Source organism: Apium graveolens, chromosome 5, assembly GCF_009905375.1.
Source record: "Apium graveolens cultivar Ventura chromosome 5, ASM990537v1, whole genome shotgun sequence".
Taxonomy (NCBI): Eukaryota; Viridiplantae; Streptophyta; class Magnoliopsida; order Apiales; family Apiaceae; genus Apium; species Apium graveolens.
In genome coordinates, this window is record NC_133651.1 from 159683419 (window position 1) to 159705766 (window position 22348).

Consider the following 22348-nt stretch of genomic DNA (forward strand, 5'->3'; position numbering starts at 1 on the left):
CCATGAGCCAGAGAGATATGGATTTCTCATGACTCAGTGTGGTGATTTGATGCTCATAGATGAAGATGAGCCTCTCACATACCAAGATGCTATGAACAGTCCAAACTCTAAGAGATGGCTTGAAGCCATGAAATCCGAGATAGATTCCATGTACGAAAACCAAGTATGGACTTTGGTTGATCCACCTGAAGGGGTAAAACCCATAGGGTGCAAATGGGTTTTTAAGAAGAAAAAGGGCATGGATGGAAATGTTCAGACCTATAAAGCTAGGCTGGTTGCAAAAGGTTTCAAACAAATTCATGGTATTGACTATGATGAAACTTTCTCACCAGTGGCTATGGTCAAGTCTATAAGGATTTTACTTGCCATTGCAGCATTCTATGATTATGAAATCTGGCAAATGGATGTCAAAACAGCCTTCCTTAATGGAAGCCTTGAAGAGGATGTGTACATGACACAACCTGAGGGTTTTGTCGATCCAAAGAATGCTGGCAAGGTATGTAAATTGCGTCGATCCATTTATGGATTGAAGCAATCCTCTAGGAGATGGAATATTCATTTTGATGAAATAGTCACAGAGTATGGCTTTGTTCAAAATGAAGATGAACCGTGTGTTTATAAGAAGGTTAGTGGGAGCTATGTGGCATTCATAGTACTATATGTTGATGATATACTACTAATGGGGAATGACATACCTTCTCTAAAGGCTGTTAAGACTTGGTTAGGGAGCAATTTCTCCATTAAAGACTTAGGAGAGGCATCCTACATTCTAGGAATGAGGATATATAGAGAAAGATCTAGAAGGATGATCGGTCTAAGTCAGAGCACATACATTGATAAGGTTTTGCATCATTTTGGAATGCAAAATGCAAAAAGGGGATATGTCCCCGTGTCTCAAGGGATAACGATGTCTAAGGACCAGTGTCCGGAATCATTGGATGAGAAGGACCACATGAATAAAGTTCCATATGCTTCAACAATTGGATATATCATGTATGCAATGGTATGTACTCGCCCAGATGTCTCGTATGCTTTGAGCATGACGAGCAGATACCAGTCTAATCCGGGTAAAGGTCACTGAACGGCAATTAAGAATATTCTTAAGTACCTGAAAAGAACTAAAGATTCATTCTTGGTGTATGGAGGAGAAGAGAAACTCGTTGTAAAAGGTTACACCGATGCAAGTTTCCAAACAGACAGAGATGATACTGTATCACAGTCTGGTTTTGTGTTTTGTCTAAATGGAGGTGCTGTAAGCTGGAAGAGTTCAAAGCAAGAAACAATAGCTGATTTCACAATGGAGGCTGAGTACATTGCAGCTTGTGAAGCAGCTAAGGAGGCCGTTTGGATTCGAAAGTTCATTTCTGATTTGGGAGTGGTTCCATCGATCGCAGATCCCATTGATCTATACTGCGATAATAATGGAGCCATTGCACAGGCTAAAGAACCTAGATCACACTCTCGGGCTAAACATATACTCAGGAGATTTCACCTTATTCGAGAGATTAATGAAAGGGGTGATATACACATATGTAAAGTGCACATAAATGATAACATTACAGACCCACTGACCAAAGGCTTGTCGCAGCAGAAGCACGATGGTCACACTAGTTCCATGGGTATTAGATATATGGGTGATTGGCTCTAGTGCAAGTGGGAGATTGTAAGTGTAGGTGCCCTAGAGGCAATACATTATTCTTTTATAATCTTTATGTCAGTTGATCATTCAATAAATGTATTTATTATGACCTTAATTACTGTATTTGTTAGCATAATAAATGTCCTTAGAATCATGATACAAATTGTATAGTTTAAGTACATGACTTGAACTTGAGATTATATAATATATCATATTCTTAAAGGTCCCTAGTCGAGTATTATTATATAGGACAATAATAATACATAGATAGACTAGTATGTTGTTTGACAAGATAACCACATCTCATTGGTTATAAGTATGGGGATACTAAAGTCAATACATAGGTACATGTGAGAGTACATGGTACTGGACAGACCCACAGTAAGATTCTCCATGTTTAATAAAGTCATAAGAAAGACTCACAGTGATAATGGTGTAACGATCCTTTGACTTGAAATCATTATATTTCTATACGAGGATTAATATACTTTGACTACATTAAAAGTTACTTTTGATCGGGTGATGATAAAAGTGGACATCGGGTATATCATGAGTCGTATGAGAAATATGAATGATAGATAAAGGATTTAACCCTCCTATAATTAAGAGAGATATTATTGGCCTCTTGATTGAGTGAGATTATAAAAGCATGGCCATGCTCAAATAATGATTTGTCTCGATAATCTACTCATGGATCAAGTAAACCCGGATTAAATGTTGAAGAGGATGACTAAATACATGCCTCGAGTTTAATCTATAATATGTATGGTTAAAGGGATTATATTATACGAAAAACATTAATCACGAAAGGTTTTATCTAATCACGATTTAATTATTGTTTAATTGGGTAACAATGATGTATTACTAGATACCGCTCATTGTTTATAATTTTATTAGAGAATAAAATTATTGCCAATTAAATAATAGCTTATAGGGTCGCACAAATAGAGCACTTAATGGAATAGTTAATTTAAATTATGGATTTAAATTAATTGATGATAATTTGAATTTTATTATAATTAAGTAAGACTTAATTGAGATAATATAAATTCGAATTAAAAGGAATGTTTTTGCCCATAATAATTAAGTATGACTTAGTTATTAATTAAATAATAGAAATTCGTTTTTATTATTTAATCCCATACCTACTAGGGTTGGGTTTGGTGTTATGGGCCTTTTTAATCAGCCATTATAAATACATAATGATAGGTTAAAGAGGCTTGTACGTTTTTAAGAAAACCATAGTAGCAAAGAGAGGCAGAGGCAATTCAGATCGTCAAGAAGGAGGCTAGTACATCCATTCCGTAGTCAAGTTCGTGAGACGTTCTTGAAGGTGCTCGTGTGGATACCATAGAGGTGTTTCTCCGAGAGGTAGACACAAAGCGTGATAGCTAGGATCTCCGTTGAGTTCGTGAAAGTTAAGCTCTTGAAAGGTATGATTCGTTATCTCCATAATCTGCCCATAATTATACATGGATCCTGTTTTGGGTTTCGAAATTTTTATTTTATTTACGTTTATCCGCTGCGTTTTATGCCTTCGGAACCCAACATTTTTAAGATTACTAACTTTATTTTCTTTGATTTCCTTTAAGATCCAAGCATTCCAAACCTATCTCAAGGCTTCTTAAGGCTTCCTAGCTACTCTAATCACTCCAAGGAAGGTATAACCCCTCCAAACCCTAGCTTTACTTTGAGTATTAGGTTTGGTTTTGTTGATTATAGTTCATGAGAGCATGATTCATGTATATTTAGAGTTTAGATGGATTTGTAATGAGTTTGGGTTGTAAATCTTGGTTAGTGGTTAATGAACCTTAAGTATAGTTAGTAGCTCTTGTTGTGGTTGAATAAGATGGATAAAACATGAATTAATGGACTGATTTAATAGGTTTTGGATGAAGTTTAGTTGTATGGTTGATTTTTGGTTGAATGATGGTGGAATGGTGTTGATTTGTGGTGGTTTAATATTGAATTGATTGGGTAAAAATTTGAGAATTGCTAAGTTATAGCCGTCGTAATGCTCAATTTTCCTTAGACTGTTTTTGTTCTTAACTTCAGGACCCGTGCACTCACTTTTAGATTCTGACAATTGCCATCTTTATATAGTTCATGTTACGAGCTTCGTTTTGATATGTGGTTCGCTTGAATCCAATGTACGGTTTAGGAGAAACAACCATTTTAAGTAACGGCGTTTCGCGAACGAACCATTACCCCTCGCCTTACTTTGAAACCTTGGTTAAGGTCCTTAAATGACTAATTGGAGTATGAAACAATTATGTAAAGTGGATTAGGAAGTTGGAATTGCAAAAGAATTGCCTTAAAATTCTTAATGGTTAATTTATTAAAAATGGTGGAGCCGAGGGTACTCGGGCGACTTAAGTGAATCGCTAAACGCAAAAGCGAACGTTAGCGTCTAATTGGTTAAAGTATAGATTCTTAAGAGACTTTGGTTAAATTCCAACTTATATGTTATTTATAGGTTACCAGACTCGTCCCAGGCCTTTTACCACCCCCAGTCGCTCAGGCAAGTTTTCTACCCGTTATACTGTTGTTGTGATGTACATATGTATATGCATTATCTTGTGATAAGTGCATGAATGTTATTAGCAAATCTTGAGATATATTAGAGCATGCTGATATGGTATATATGTTTGTTTCGTAATCTTGATATCTAATTGTTGATTCAAATGCTTATAAGTTGCATAATACTTATGCTAGAGATAAGCAGTAGTTGCGTATACCCTTAGTATAGGGGACCCGAAGGTGAACATTTTTCTAAACCGGGAGTCGATGTTCCAGAGTATAGTATATGTGTATATATATATATAAATAGTTTTCAAAACTATGAATCAAATAAGGTTTATTCGATAACTTCATTTTATTTAATGAATATTATTTTGAATATTCATTCGAGGACTTAAGACTCCGTTTATTTTATTTAATGAATATTATTTTGAATATTCATTTGAGGACTTATGACTCCGCTTATTTATTAAATAATATTCTTTATTTTATTAAAAAATAATGTTTCGATAATCAAACTTATTTTCGATTATTCAAATAAAGATCGTACTTTCGTTTAAGTATATCTTTGGTTATTTATTAATCATTTCAAGTATGAGTTTTAAAATTTCTACTTCGATTATTTTTATAAGGATTATCCTTATGGGAATATTATTTAAATAATAATATTCAGATATACTCTAATATATCGGGACTGATTTATTTTATAAAATCAGCATTACTCCAAACATTCTTAAAAATGTTTTCGAGTCTTCAAAATGATTTTAAAAGTTAGAGCGGATCCCGAAACTCGTTTTCAAATTTAAGATCTTTTGTTCGAAGGGGATTTAAATACTCGCTCAAAAATCTGAGGGATCCGGCTCCGTGATGTATTTTTTATATTCCCAACAAGGTTGCTGTTTTGATAAAAGAGTTTTTGATTACTTACCCAACACTCGGGAAGTAAAATTCTTGGAATAAGTTAATCCATTAACAGGCATCGCCTGGGAAATATCGGTGAGTTTTTCTTTCCAACTAGATGCGACTTCTTGGTGGAGTCGTATCAACAAGTTCCTACTTGGGGAAAAGGGAGACGAGCTTTACGTTTCAGAGTCATGGATTTCATCTGAACTAGGAGTGGCGTAAGTGGTAGAGTGGCGCCGACCCAGCCTTATTTATTGGCCCAAATGGCCCGGAATTTCCGCTAAGACGGTCCATTCCTTAAGAGTTTAGTGTTCGGTTGACAAGTAAATCCGACTGTTCTCCTCTCCATGTAGAAAATGGTGGGGTTGCACTACTGCGACTGATCATCGTGAGTGGTCTTCCTGGCGCGGAAAACTCCCGTAATGAGTTCATCATCCAATTGGATATTTCTGCAACACTACCCAGAGCACTTCGATAGAAAGGCTACGGCTGGGCGATTGTTGAGTGTTGGCAGGGTCGAGTTTTTAAAATGATGTTTTTATCAAATGAAGTATCTCGTAACTTCATTTCATTTTGATGATATTTCAAAAATTGATTCTATACAAATTTTGTCGTGTAGCTTCATCTATGGGATGAACTATTTATATCTTGAACGGTGGTAGTTCAAGTAGTATTCGGAAAAAGATGTAAGTATATTGGAGTATCTTGTAACTTCATATTTTCAACTTATATCTAGTTAATGATTATCTTATGAATGACAAAGGTTTTCAGAAAAATGTTGAGACAAGGTTAGATATATGAGATCACCTTGCAACGATATTTTTATACAGTTATAAACTGGAACTCTGTGTATATTATACATGTCAGAGGATTTCAAAGATTGTGAAAAGTATATATGTATATATATACTGAATATTTTGCGACTTGGTCGCGTTAAGATATCAACTTGGTTCAATTCTTCTTGACCAAGACTTTCATAAGTACTATGAGAATGCTCATATATTGTTAATTATTATACATATTATTTCCGTGGGCTTGTTGCTCACCCTTGCTTTCTTCTTTCATCACACAATAACAGATAGACAAGATGAACAGGAGCAAGCTCCCAATTCGTGAACGGATAGGAAATGTTCCGCAGTTTCCTGTAGGCGTTGATGCCGTTGTAGCTGAGGTAGGAACTACCAATAGGCTAGGCTTTCAACTTTTGTTTTACCAGACTTATGTATATTTATGAATTGTAATAATGGCAAGGAAATATAAATTTATTCAAAAACCCTTTTGAGGTGTAATGACTTATAATTATGGAATAAAATGACTTGTGTTATTTTTGGTATTCATCTCTAAGACTATAACTTGTGGTGTGTGTGTGTGTGTATTGTGGGGTCATAGTATGCAGTAGTTGGTTGACTGTTAAGATTAAGTATTGATAAGGGAAATGGAACTTGTGACAACCCGAATCCCCGAATCCCCGACCCCGGATCTGGGGGTGTTATAAAGAGCCTCGGCGAATGGTATGCTGATATGAAGTTTCTTGAACACCTCCAGAAACTTCTCAAATTGCTTGTCCAGCTTTTTCTTCTCTAGCCGCTTGGGAAAAGGTGGTGGAGGATAGATCTGTTTCTCCCCTGTATTACCCTCAGGCGGAGTGTGCTCAACAGTAGTCTTCCTTGGTTCCACTTCTTTATCCTGTTGCTCTACTTCTTTCTCAACCTCAACTTCTTCAGTCAACTCTTGAGTTTGTTAGGAATTCGTAGCCTTTCCAGACCCTAAAGTGATTACCTTTACCTGTTCTTTAGCTTCCCTCTTTCCTGGCACTTCAGTGTCACTATGTAGTGTACCAGGCTAACGATTTAGCAAGGCATTGGTAATTTGCCCAATTTGATTTTCCAAGGTCTTGATAGAAACCGCTTGACTCTTGCACATAAGCTTCAACTCCTCTAATTCAGATTTTTCATTGGATTGTTGCAGCTGGAGTTGCTTTAGGTGCATACTATAGTTGCTGAAAACCAGGGGGTTGTACTGCTTAGCTGGGTACTGCTGATAAGGCTATTGAACCGTATTCTGAGCATTGCTCCAACTCAAATTAGGATGATTGCGGTTGTTGGGATGATAGGTGGCTGGCACTGTTTGCTGCGATCGCTGGAAGTTGCTCACGAACTAAGTTGATTCAGTAGAAATTGTGCACTGATCAATATCATGGGCACCAGCACAAAGTTCACAGACACTGGTAATTTGATTAACTCCATAATTAGCCAAAGTGTCCACCTTCATCGTCAAAGCCTTAATTTGGGCAGCGATAGCAGTTGCTGCGTCCAACTCCAGAATTCTTGCGAGTTTCCCCTGAGTCAGTCTCTGGGAAAGATTCTAGTACTCATTAGCAGCCATTAGTTCAATAAGTTCATAAGATTCATCGTAGCTCTTAGCCCACAAGGCTCCTCCTGATGCTGCTTCAAGCATGGGTCTAGAAGTAGCACCTAATCCATTGTAGAAATAATTAATAATCATCCAATCAGGCATGTCATGGTGTGGGCACTTCCTTAGCATCTCCTTATATCGATCCCAAGCCTCACACAGAGATTCCCCAGTTTATTGAGCAAATTGGGTAAGAGCATTCCTGATTACAGCAGTCTTCGCCATGGTGAAGAATCTAGTGAGAAATTTTTGCGCGAGATCCTCCCAAGTGGTGATAGATCCTGCTGGTAGAGAGTGTAACCAGCACTTAGCCTTGTCCATCAGGGAAAATAGGAAAAGGTGTAGCCTGATAGCATCTTTAGTCACATCATTGAATTTGAAAGTGTCGTAGATCTCGATGAAATCCCTAATGTGCATGTTGGGGTCTTCAGTAGGAGAACCCAAACTGAACTGAGTTCTATATCATCTGAATCGTGCTTGACTTGATCTCAAAAGTGTTAGCCCTGATGGCTGGTCTGATGATGCTTGACTGGATCTCATTAATCTTAGGCTGAGAATAGTCCATCAAAGCCTTCAGATTTTCTGCTTGATCTCCCATCGCTACTACAACTGGTTCTTGGACTTTCTCTTCTTCCTCTACCTTTTTCTCTTCCTCAAAAACTTCCTTACGAACTACCACAACTTCTTCCTCGGCTTTATCTAGTATTCTCTTACGAGTACGCGAACGCGTACGCATACACCCTCGCTAGAGTACCTGAAATAAGATAAGGAAACAGATAAGTAACAATGTCCGAGTCCATTAACTTTAAAGACCACTGATGGAAAGCACATATGCTATCAATTAACACTCCAGTCCCCAGCAGCGGTGCCAAAAACTTATTAGTCGCTAAACACGCGCTAATAATAAACACAAGTATTTGAGCTCGCAAGTAGTATAGAATCTTTTCTAGTTCGTTCCCACAGAGACTGTAGGTGTTAATTAATTAATTCATTCACTTAAGCAATAATGTATGGTTACTATTCAATGCTAAGACGATGACGATTTAGGTTGTTTATAACTAAGAATTAATCTAATGATTATAACTACGAGAATAAGATTGAATGAATTAATATATATGACAAACACGGGATTCTTACTTCATTAAATACTTCATTAAATAGACTTATTGTTCTTAACCTTAGCATACAATGGTGATGACACTAATCAGACAACACGAAACTGATAAATGCCAACTTTCATCACACGAGTACCATACTACTAGACATCCACAAAAGAGATAGAAGCTGAATATACACCAATTATATTGAGACCCTATATGTCTATAGAATTTGACAACATAACGGGTTAATCACAAGTTATTTTTCTTGATTACACAGGGCAAGTAAGATGGTTAAAATTACCTACGAATCATGCATATCGAATACATGAACCTATGCTAGCATGTCAAGTTCTAAATCCTTAAATTCACTTTCACTTCATTAAGAATTAACACACTATCTTATAAGTTCGCGACGCTCATAAGACGAATACGCACAACCAATACTAGGATATCATACAATCACCACATACTAAGGCATCAAATAATTTAACTAAAGAAATTCATAAATAAATCCGCTAGAACCCCACGATAACGATTAGCCCATAATCGGACTCATTATCAACGTGGGTTCCGATGAAAGTATGGTATATAAAATGTAGTCTTTATAACGAATAAATAAAACCAAGTACAAAATAAGATTAAGGTTCGCAAATAAGAAAACTAGCATCCAAATACAACTTAAAACAAAGGTTCATAAGTAAAAACAAGATCTTCTTCGTCTTCATTGAATCGTGCTAAAACGGTCTTCTTACGCTCTCCTTGATATGTCTCTGGTTTGATTACTTATTAAAAATGACCTAGAGTTGTTTATATAGCAGCCCTACACAGCATAGAAGTCTCCCAGTCCGAATTAGAATAGAATCAGAATTTTGCATCCCGACACGGCGCGACCGCGCGCTTGATCAGCGGGCGCGCTGGCATTCTACACTTTGGCGCGGCCGCACGCTTGATTAGCGCGGGCACGCTGGCAACTAACTTCTTTATTTTTCTTGCAGCTTCGAGCCGGATTTCAACGATCCTTTATTCCAACACTACCTTGACACCAAATTAGAACCAAAATAATGCTAATGCACCTGATTACCTAGATAATGCCTGAAATGCAAAAACACTCGAAAACACGTTAAAACACTTAACAACTTAAGTACAAAGGCATCAATTCAAAGCTTATTAGAGCATTATAAAGTGTCATAAATGCCACTCAACACTATCATAACCACAGTTCTTACTGTGAGTCAAACTGTGACCTTTGTCACGGGTGTACCATCCACCTCAACCACCATACAACCAAACACAAACCAACCATCTACCTCTACACAACAATCCTCACACCTAATATTTTAATGGCTTCTGTTAGGTCCCGCAGTATCGTAGAAGGGGGGTTGAATACGATACTCACTAAATTAAAAAATTCTTTCGAATCTTTTGCGGATATATAATTTAGTGTTCGGTTAATGGTTTTGTGTTCTTGAGGTGAATGGTGTTTAAGATGATAAATTAATGAACACAAATTATTTGGGGAAGTATATATTCATATATAAATCCCCAGGGGTCTTACCACACTCCGGTAAATAAATTAACCAACTACAATCAAAGAACAACAATATTCTTGCTTCTACAAAGATTTACAAATCAAATCCTATACAATGATCTAGCTTTTGTTTGTCTAAGGATCTAATTACCAGATAACGAATATAATGCCTCTATGAATATATAAGAATTAAATTGGGAATTATAGCATTTATCCGATGAGAAGTTAAATGGATATTCAATGTGCCTGAGCTTCTCTATAATTCTTTGTTTTTTATTTCACCAGCTCTCGTGAGAGAAAAGATGAACAGAACAATACAATTCTTAACTATAGAATTTATATCATTTGAAATACATGGCCAATTTTTTTCCACATAAATCAATTGATAGTACAATAAAGTAGTGGCTGAAAGATGACTTCCGACCCCGGGACTTCATTTCCTTTTACTTGCACATACATGAAGTATTCTAGCACTTCGATTAATTCTAATATTCTTGCTGATAACTAGAAGCTTTGTATTCACCCTTACTGGCCACTAGAAGGAGAAAAGGAAGTTTGCCTTAGCCATTTCTCTCTTACTTGCGACTCCTTCTACCTTGTTGAGTGAATTTCCTTGACCAGAAAGCTAAGTTGTGGCCAATAGCTTCATGGAGAGGTTACTTGAAACCCTACACCTAGAGGAAGGCTTAGTAGCGAACAAGGAGCTGTTAGAATGCTAACTAGCAACCTGCACCTCCTATGTAGCATTCTTTACTTAGTTTCTAACTAAGTTGCGACCACTAGAAGCTCTAGGGAAGTTAAGTTATGACCCTGGTCCTCCTTGGAGACCTAAGTTGCGACCTAGGGACCCTTGGAATAACCACTTATACCTTAGAATAATTCATAACTCCTAAGTGGTGACTAGGGTAACAAACAAGCTCATTTGAACTCTGTTTCTGCTCTAGCTTCTTCCCTGCTGCTCCTACTGGGTCAAGACCAATTCTGATACTTAGCTTTTGAGTTATACTTTAATTTTCTTGCTCTTACTAAGAAATAGAATGGTCTCAGTGACTCCTACTACAAGATAGTGATCACTTTGACTTAGTTTCTGTAGAATGTTTTAACCCTTAAATTGTCCCATCTTCAAGTCTTCTCTCTGAGTCTTCGTATAAACTATATAACCTTCATCTTCAGATACGTATCCTCACTTTACAATTCTTCTAATGATAAAACTCAGATTTCTTTGACAAACCATTGATGCCTAGTGTAACTGGTCTGGTTCACAGGCGATTAACTTAAATTCAGGTCTTCATATTAAATCATTGACTACATTTTCAAGCTTGCAACAACTTTATCTCTTCGAATACTGACTGTAAATAAACAACTGTACTTTTACTGAAATCTTTGCAGGTACTTAGACAACATCTTCATTGCTACTACGATCTTGAATACTTCATTCACTGTTCTTCACTAACGCTTGAACATATAAACAAACTCCTTTCAGTGAGTATAACTTCAAGACTGCAGATGTCTTCTTTAACCTTTGTCTATACCTTGTCTTTAATTCTTTAGATTCCTATGCTTCAAATACTGTCTATCTTCAATCAATGCCAATACACTAAAATCTTCTGGTGGCACTTTTACACTGAATCTTCAACACTTCTGAAACCCTGAAAGTCTTTAAGCTTTATTCTTCACTGAGGCATGAACATATTAATGAACTTCTTTCAATGACTTGTAAACAGACTTCAAGCCTTCTTCTAATCTCTTGATTCTTTGTATTTACCTTGTCTTTTTATCGTCCTGATTTTTTGTGTAGATGTAGTATTATTCACCTGTCTTGTTCTAGTGTTGAGTGATCACATATACTATTCATACAACTTCAAAATCTCACCAATAATCTCCCCTATTCAATTGTTAAACCTAAAAAACAAATTAATAAAGAGGATAACTCAACTAATAACTAGAAAAAGTAAAGTACCATGACTTGTAATGAAATGCTACTGGTTTTTTGGATCAAAATCTGCGTTTCCAGATTTCCTGAGTAACTGAAGTAAAAGATGTTTGTTCCTCTATCACTGAAGTAAAGTAGTATCATCTTCATTTCATTAGTTCTTCAAATCTCTGCCATATAACTCTCCTCAGTCTTGAAGTAATCATCAACAGCTTCTTTTGTACAATCACATTTCCTATTGAGAAGCACATATCTCTCTTGCTTCTCCCCTTATGAGAATCAACTGCTTAAAAGAGATAACCTTCGTTTACCACATCTCTCGTACAATAGGATCCGCATATAAAAACCAATGGTACTCCCTTTTTGGAAAACAGCTTCTACTGTTACAAAAAATAGTGACAAACCAATCCACTTCTTCTGATCACTAGGAAATCACTTTCGTGTTTACCACCTCTCCTGTACAATAGGATATCTAGCTTCAAATAACAATGGTGTGGTGTGGTGTACATATGCCTTACCTTTTTGTTGTCACTTTCCATTTCTCCCCCTTAGTTGAGGAATCCTCCAAACTTTTATTCAAAATTTTATGTAACTCTTCTTACCCTTGGAATAAGAGAAGGAATGTATATTGTTGTCTGAAGGAGTTCTCATATTTCACTTGACTAGAAAAGAAATAGCAAGTCATAATCTGATCAACCATATCCTTTTAAATACTGTAACAATGGCTTCACCATTAATCATCCTATTAACAAAATTTCCCGACATCCTTATCTCTCTCAACTATAAGATCACAATTTATAGGCCCCAGCCATTGTTAGGTCCCGAACTATTTGATTCCAATCTTTAAACGTTGGTCCCTAAGAGGTAGGTCCCGATCATAAAAAAATTTGAGTTGGGTCCCTAAGAATTATCATTCGAGATATTGAACATTATAAACCATGTTTAGGGATAGGGAATGGGATTTGGTGTTTTTCTTTCTTCCTCACTATGAGTGTGTGATTCTGTTTTGTGTACCTCACAAGTGTTTCACTCTTCTCTCCACTCGTGTTTACACTCATTCTCACAAGTGTATCACTCCTCTCATAGCTCCAGAATCCAGTGGTTCCTGCAAGGAAATCATCTTAGCCATCCTTAAGGAGGTCATAGGTGGCGCAATGGAAGTTCATAAATCCCAATCCTTGTTAGACTCGTTAGATGAATCTGAGTCATAATCTACAAGTTGCTAGTTTCCCATTGAGGGTTCCAAATTTGAACTCTGGGAAGGTAAACAATGATCCAAAGAATTTAGCATAAATATCAAAGTTTCCTTCTAATGTCTGTGAAGACATTTCCTTGTGACTTATCAGGTAAATCTAAATCATTGTCAACAAGTTGTCAATCTGCACCTATACCAGACCCAATATCCACAGATGTATCCAGGGGATTTAAGCTGGGGAGGTAGACACTGACCACTGACCACTGACATATGACTATTGGATCAGTATCATCTCCTAACACCTGTAAAGGCAATTAGTCCATTGAAAACCTTAAAAAATCGAATCCGACCTTAAAACGGTTGAAACTCTTATTTTTGTCAACTCATCCTCTACGTGTAATCTCAACTTGTACATCAAGAATTGTTTGTGTTTATATTTAAGGTGGTGTCACTACATCGGATACCCTAGCCGATAGGCGAATTTTAATAGACGGATCCTGTTGAGAGGATCAATATAGTAACTGTTTTTGTGCCTTTTCAGCCATTACATCTTTTGGGAAGATGTATGGGGGCTAGCAGTTACCTCAGTTTTAATACTACTCAACTTTGTAGGAGATAGAGCTGCTGGGTTAGCTTCGAAACCTTCCTTATGTGGTGCACTAAGGAACTTTCTCCCTTACACTCATTCATACATTATTTTTGTGGTAAGAGAGTGTCGGCTGGTTCTATTTCTTCCCTAGTGTCGAGGTTAATTGGCCAGTTTTGGAGCTAGCACAGTGTATTTGCCTCCTAATTCTCCATCTGAGGAGGGTGATCCTGCCAATAGTTAGGTATGCATTTGCTATCCTTATTATCTCCTTCAATGAGGTCATTTAATATTTTAAGTTTGGGGGTGGTAATTTAAGGAGGTGTAGTAGTAGAGTCGTGTTCATATAGGAATCATATTGCATGTGTAGTGGTAGTACATTCATAATTTTTCATAATTGTTCATATAGGCCATATTTGTTTGCATAATTATTCTTGCTTATTATGTGAGCCCATTTAGGTGCATTTGCATAGCATATAACATGATCCCGTAGGATGAGCTATTTTTGGTTGGTAGGTCGGTGTTGATTTGGGTTTAGTGATGATGAATAGAGGGACGATTAAGTTCTTATGAATTAACTTGCATGTCTAGAAGCAAAACCTATTCACAAGTCTCATCGGGTGCTTTTGGGCTAGATCAGGGCCATACTTGTTTGGTTGTTGAAATTTAATCACTTATTTTCATTTAGAATGCTTGTTATTCCCTTAATGATGAAGGAGCGCTAAAATATAAATTAGGGGAAACCAGGGATTTCATTTCTAGTTGTTAATAAAAGTTAGGCGTCGCTAGTAGATGCTCATATTTATGAGTAGTCTAGGGTGGATGAGATGGAGCGAAACACACTCATTCCAGATTGAAAAAAAAAGAACATAAAAAAAGAAAAAAAAAATTGTGTAAGTATCTTATTATGCAGAATTGACATCGGGTGAGCTCTTTAATACTCGAGCAATTAAATTTTAGGGGACTTTGTGCCTAGTGACCTAAGGCTTGTTCAGTCTGGGATCCGCTAACCTAACGCTTACTACATGGGTATTATTACATAAGTCTTTCGGGGCCTCATCCATTGTATGACCAAATAAGCATTGGTGTTGATGTGTTTATGTATTGTAGCATGAATCCTTGTCTAACTCCATTGATGATAGAGGTTTTTTGGAGTCATGATGTGTTTAGTGTTCATTCTGCTTATAAACTTGTGATTGTTTTGGCGAAAATAGGATATGATTTTGATCTAGTATTGGGAGTATTTCTGATAAGCGAAGCACACACTCACGTTTTTATGCTTGTAAGTTAGTGCATTGGATTTAGTCGAGCTCTGTTTAGAGTTATTGCATTCTTAGAGGCATTGACTTATTGATTTGGTTATGTTTTTATTTTGAGGGTATCTTTGCATTTTCATGTATTTGCATTCATTTAGTTGCATTCATGCATTAGTAGTATTAGTTGTCGAGTCTATTTATGCTTGAGGACAAGCATCGATTTAAGTTTAGGGGTATGATAAGTGGATTTTATATCCATTTAGAACGCTTTATATCGGTTTAAGTTGATGATTTGACCTCAAGTATGTGGTGTTTTTAATGCATTTTGTGTTGAGTATATGCAGGGCGTTAGTTAGAGGCAGGAATGGACTTCTATATGCTTTTATGTTGATTAGAGATCAGGAATTGAAGTGCGGGAACTTGCGAGAAGATCAGAACTAGAAACGAGAATTATACAGAAATTTTTCCTGAAGCTAAGAGCGCATGCACTTGACTTAGGTGCGCCCACACTCAATTATCCAGAAGCAGAGCGCGCCCGCGCTCCATACAGGTGCGCCCGCGCTAGGTCGAGTTGGCAGAATCCTGTTTCTAGTACGTTTTATATATTCTGCACGGCCAAGTCAACTAGGAGCATATAGATAAAGAAAAGGAGACTTATTAAACAAGAAGGAAGAAGGGGAGAACTCTGGAAAACCAAAAGCACACAAGATGGCTAAGAAGGAGAAGATTTAGTTCTATATCTGTAACGTCTGAAAAATATTACGTAACTATTTTTATCAATAAATATTTATTATGTGATTTTATGTGAATTTTGGTGAATTACTTGATGATTGATATTAATATTTGGATGTTTATTTCTGATAAAATTTAGATATTTTAATCTTTAATTATCCAGAATAAAATATAGATAATTTTGGTATTTTTCTGGGAATTTTTGGATTGTTATGTGAATTTATAAGAATTTATAGGATTAATAATGATTATTCTTACATAATTATAAAATTTCTTTTTAGAATCAGAAATCATCCCACTATAACCGTTTTTTGCGTTTTTACAACCCAAAACTCTTCTAAAAATCCTTCCTAACCGAATCGATAATTCTGAACACTTTCCGTGTCTTGACTTTTTCTATCCGGGGTATGGTTTGACCTGTACGAGTCCCGGTGTGAAATTTTCGATACGCAAATCATTTTATATATCGATAAAAATCCATATTCTCAAAAGGCGAGACATTATTACCTTAATTTCGTATAAAGTATTTTATAGGAAGCTTTGTTTTGATAATTATCCAAATTTGGTATTAAAATTGTATTGTCTTTTTAGTTAGCGGTTAAGTAACCCATTTTCGAACCCGATAGGTAAATATAATTATCGAATTATTAGATGAATAAAATATGTGATGGGTCTATCGGCTACGTGTTGTTGTGTTATTAATTGTTTGTGATTTGTTGGACGTGAAGATTAATTTTATAATTAATTATCGAGCTGTATGAACGTAATTCATTTTTTAAGTAATTTTATTGAATATTTATTCTTATAAATGCTAAAAAATTTCCAAAATTATTTTTGTTGTTCTATAATTTTATTTATTACTGTTAGGGGTTTATAAAATTTAGAAACCAATATTTTATTGATTATTTATCTCTAAATGATTTTCTAATTGCATTTAAGTGTTAAATCAGTATTTAATTCCAGAATCCTGCAAAAAATTACGAAACTTATATTTTATTACATTTTTAATATTTTGGGAATTTTAAAATTATTTTGGAAATTTTTGAAATTAAATTCACCCACGCATTGTTTAGTTTAATCGTTAAAAGCGGATATGAATTGTATTTCAAAAATGAGTTCAAAATTATGAAAATTTTATTTTAAATAACTTTGAATTATTTGTGATATTTTGTAAAGTATTTTCGTAATTTTCGGGTTTTAATTACCCGTGAGTTGTTCGTTAAAATAATAAAAGTCGGTGTCAGATTCGGGTTTTAGGCAAATGTTGCCCTGTTTTATTCCATCACCGCCTCAATTTTGTCCCTCTCTCAATTCCTCACCACTGTCTCTCCTCTCTCTATTCTCTCGACTCTCTCTCCTTACACCTCTCTCTCGATATCTCTCTGTGCTCATCTCTCTCTTCTTTCCTTTTTTTTTCTTTCTTCATTTTCCGTTTCATCCCTGAGTTCTTCTCGGCCTGGTAAGCCGCCGCTGTTTCGATTTCTTTTCTGGCGACTCGCCGCCCCTGCTTCCCTGTTTTCTTCTGGGATGACTTTTTATTGTGTGTATATATATACAATCATGTATATATGTGTAATCTTGTGTGTGTTATATCGTGTGTGTTTATTCAGGTGTGTGTGTGTATGTCGCCTTGAATCGCCGCCTCTCCTCGGGTTTCCGGCGAGACGGGGCGAGTTGGGCGGCGCATGTGGTATGCGTGATGGTTGTCTGTGTTTTGTGTGTGTCCATGTTGTGTTGTGTACTTTGTATCTAGTGTTGTTGTGCCGCCTGGTTTTTGTTGGTTTCCAGCCGCCCTGTCCTTTTCCGATTGCGCGTGTAGGCGCGTGTGTGGTGTGAATATTGTTATAGCAGTTAGTTCGATTATATAACGAAATAATTTCCATTAATTATTTCATTTTTCTGCAGGATAAACCATGACTGATTTTTCTGCAAGATTTTCTAGCGAAATTTTTTTAATTAATCGGTGGAATTCGTATGGAAACCCGAATTTGTCGGGTACCGACGAATTTTACCGTCGTCGACGATGAGCCTCAGCGAGTCGACGGTGGACGGTGATGATTTTTATCTGAGTCCTACGAGTAAAATAAAAATACGAATAAAAACATAAAAATATGAATAAAAGTACGAAAAAAATAATTAGTAACTGAATTGTATTGGTGATTGGGATTGCAAATGGTGGTTGGTTGTTGTTGTTGTGATTGGATAGTTGTTTTGGATTGGCGTCGAATTGTTTCGACGGGTAGGCCGATAAACTAAGGAGACGCTGCCCGATTTTTGGGAAATTAATTCCGAAATTACAGGAACGTAACCTATAATTATCGGAGACGTAGAATAACCATATATAATTATATTATATATAATTAAGTGCGATTAAGACAAAATAATTTACAAATAATCGATTGCCCTATTTTTCAAAACGACGAATATATGTATTTTCCGAAAATAAATACCGAACCGAGTTTCGAAGATGTGAACCATAATTGCTTTGTGTATTTCAATAATACATATAAATATGAGTTCGGTAATGAAATCGTATGGGTAGAATATGATAGCGATTTGATGTTAAGCTTAAGCGGTTATCTGAATTAGGGTATTTTAACCCTGTAGGTCCTAGACGGAAAACCCGAGTATCGACATCGGACTAGGAATGATCTAGTGATTAGACATTGAGATCAATGAAGTTCCAATTGAAGGGCCTGAATGTTGGGATCGTATCCAGAATGGGATAGTAGTTCGACGATAAAGCCGAACGATCAAGTCGAATCAAAGTCAACTAGTAATTGCGATTAAAGCTTATTGAAGCAAGTATTCCTGATTTTTCTTTTAAAATACTGCAAATATTTATTCGTTCTTATTCTAAGTTTAGAATAGTTAAATGTTTTACATTTCGCTGCAATTACTATGATTATACATTATCTTTTTATTTTTGTTCCTATAATTCGATTGCTCTCTTAAGCAAATACCCATTCTTTCGGGTTATTTGCGAACCCTGAGTTGGGATGTTTTGAATTCAAAATGATTTGACATCAAAATACTCCATGGGTTGGATAATGATGATGTTTGGGATTAAGTTTTACTTAATCCTCAGGACCGGAACATGACCGGTGCCTTGAGATGGGTCGTAGAGCCTGGGGACCCGACTGGATCTATACAGGTAGGTATAGATCTGCACTGTATCCTGACTGATCAGCAAGATATAGATGCGAACTAGTGTCCACTCTAATTTTTTATTGATCGCCATTAACGGCATTCTCTCTCGAAAGGTTTTATGATTCCAAAACCGGACAGAACCCTGATTCAGGAGATGAATCGGGAAATCGCTTGTCACTTTTGGATTTATAGTCAAAGGCTGGCGACATCCAACGTTTATTCGCTCAACTCACTCAATTAAATATAACTGTCTAAATTTTTTAAAGATTTTGTCCAAAAAATCTTCCGTTGATACTAATGCTTGAAACTCAAATTATATACTTGCTAGGCACTTCTGGCTCATTCTTGCTTTGTAAATTCTTATTTCTGCCAGAAGCAGATAAGGATAAAAGTGAATAGCTTTGATAGACAGTAGAAGTTAGAGAAATCTCCGCTGCGAGAGGTTGAAAAAGTTAGAAGAATATGACAAGAGCATTAGGACAAAGGTATTCTCATTTGTATTTTAGTTGTTGTAAGTTGTGGAAGATTAGATTCTTGTTTCATACCATAACTTGTAAATGATCCGGATTCAAGGGGTTAATCGAATATTCTTTTTTTTTTATTTAAATATTATTTCGTGACACCAAATCTTGACCGCTGATTTGGGTTATTACAAGTTGGTATCAGAGCTACATGTTATTGGTAACTGAAATAAGAGTAGACGAGAGTAAGATAGGAATAACAGGCCATCTAAGATAGGAAAGACCCTAGGCATACTCGTGTTAAGTTGAGTTGAGTGCGAATTAGGGTTAGCTGGTCCGATATGGAATTGGTAAACCAAGATTGTTGAGGAAAGTGTTAGGCAAATATCGTAACATTATTGATCCTACAATAATTAGGAATCGATGGAGATTGGGTATGATACCCTACTTTTCATGTGGTTTTGAAGAAAATGTGATTAATTCTGGTGAGGACTTATGTAAGTGAAGCTAGGTGAGTATTAGTACGATTTAACTTAGGTATTAGGACGAGTTCCATGTCGGAGGCAACCAGTTGATGGAAGCTAATGAAGAACCAAAGTTGCACATTTTGAAGGCACCCCATTGTGAGAAGATTCTTATTACGTATCAGGAGCTGCGCGAGGAATGATATCTACCATACTAGGTATAGGTAAGACTAGCAAGAAGATGCGCCCTTATATAAGTGAAGAGGTACCAAAGTGGAGAGACCCTTATATGGGCATTCTTTTAATTAGACATTTCATTGGTAAATCAGGAAAATAGCAAGTAACTTATATAGTAATGACGACCAAATATTTGATTTCCAAAATTTTAAAATGAGATTTCGGAAAAGATTTTCTTAATCAACTTTCAGAAGATTTTTGGCATGAAATGAGTTTTACAAATTGGTTGTCGAATTACTATTTATGTTCTTATTATTATGAGCAGAAAATGACCTACAAAGAGGAATGGAATTAGACTTAGTATTGCTAATCTGGAAGACTAAGTAGACCCACTAGTAAGAAGAAGGTTTAAAGTTCTTCGTGAAAAATGAACATAAATTTTGTTTAATAATAATAATGATTAAATCAACCTGTTAAAACATTATTTACCCAATTCATAGAAATTTTTAAAAATTTAACAAAATTCGTGATTCGAGCGGTTAGAGGGTGATTGAAGAAAATGAAAGAATCTTCTAGATGGTTGGAGAAGAATCGTATTTCTATCGACGAAATTGAGGCATTGCATGATCGATGGTTATTCTACGCGACATAGATAAGATCTGAAGCAGTGATTATAAATTTCATAAGGATGCAATTAAGATCAATATATTGAAGCATTTGATGTAAAGGCATTTCCAGACAGCATTTTGAAGCAATGATGTGATTTGAATGGTGAACCTGTATTCGCACGATCCCCAAGGCAGATGTAGGCGAAGTATGGAAGGTGATCAACACTGACATACTTTCTTCTAATACAATAGTATACATTTTTCTTGATTCTTGAATACGTATGAGCTTCTTCTGTTGATAAATCATATGAGGAGAAAGCGAAAGAAAATTTTTTGTATTCCTTCTGAATTGTTTCTCTTCTCAAATTATTGATTCCTGATTGAGACAAATAGTGTTGTGGTATGATGCTTTGTCGAAATGACGAAGAGTCGGGTGGGACACCACCTAATCATGTGTTGTATGCCATATAGTATGAAAGACTGGCCATCTTAAGTACGACTATGGTTGTCTCATTCTTCACTCATTCTTCCTCCTCCAATTTACTGATTATAGATTCTCCCAATTATTTGTTGCATTGTTATTCCTCATTTAGTTTTCAATCAAAATCATATTCACAAACTCTCCTCTTGCGTTGAGTTTGTTCTCTGACGATTACAAAAGAAATGGAATAGTCTCGTGTGACAGATAGAATTACGTGTCGAAGGAGGATATGATTGCAAGCCGATAATTGGTGGACATTTGCAAGCAAGGAAGAATGGATACACCGAGAATGCGATCGTGGCAAAGATATCAAATCAGACAGTTGTTCGAGTTACGAGAATCTCATCAGTATGGTAGATTGCGTTAACACGATGTACTGAAAATTTGAAGATTTCAACGAGAAATGAATCGTTGGTAAACCATAATAAATAAATAAATTTTAAAATAAGGAAGTAAAGTTGTGTGCGCCAGACAAAGAAAACGAGTGTTGGGATGATAATCGAATATCCAGAGAATTTTGAACAATGACTCAGACAGGCAATTAATATGTGGAGCATCCCTTAGTTGCGGAAAGATATTTGTTGTGAAGATTCAAGATAGAAGGAATCTTAATTGTAATCAAATGTTGAACGTATTCTTCAAGAAATTGTGAAGTTCCCTAACATGTGTAATATCCGGAATATATCGTGTAATTATTTTGCTATTAAATAATTATTATGTGTGTTCAGTATCTATTCTATGAGTTAATTGTTAAATGTTATCTATACTTGGATATTCAAAAATAATATTAATTGGGTATTTTAATTTATATATGTCCAAAATAAAACATAGATAATTGTCATATCTTCCTAATTATTTTTATGTTGATTTATAGATTTATAAGGATCATATGAAATTTATAAAATCTTTTTCCGAGTATTTAAAATCTATTTTATAAAAACGGGAACCAATCGACGTCATCCGTTGTTACGTTTTTGGAACCCGAAACTCTTCCGAGAACTCCTTCAAAACCTAATTATAATATTCTGAGCATATTCCATGTTTCGACTTTTTCGATCCGGCATAAGGTTTGTTCTGCGTGGGTTCCGGCGCAACATTTTCGATACAATATTCATTTCGGTAAATCAATAAAACCCGTATTTTCGATAAACGGGAGTTTTTTATTAAACTATCCCAATTATCACTTCGTAGTACGTGTACCCA

The 22348-nt window shown here is 35.9% G+C and overlaps 1 non-coding gene across 1 annotated transcript; it reads left to right on the forward strand.

Moving 5' to 3' along the window:
* The first annotated feature begins 7577 nt into the window (after positions 1-7577).
* LOC141663473 (small nucleolar RNA R71) lies at positions 7578-7684 on the forward strand. Its single transcript, XR_012551541.1, has one exon. It is a non-coding gene; the product is annotated as a small nucleolar RNA R71 (small nucleolar RNA).
* The last annotated feature ends 14664 nt before the right edge of the window (positions 7685-22348 follow it).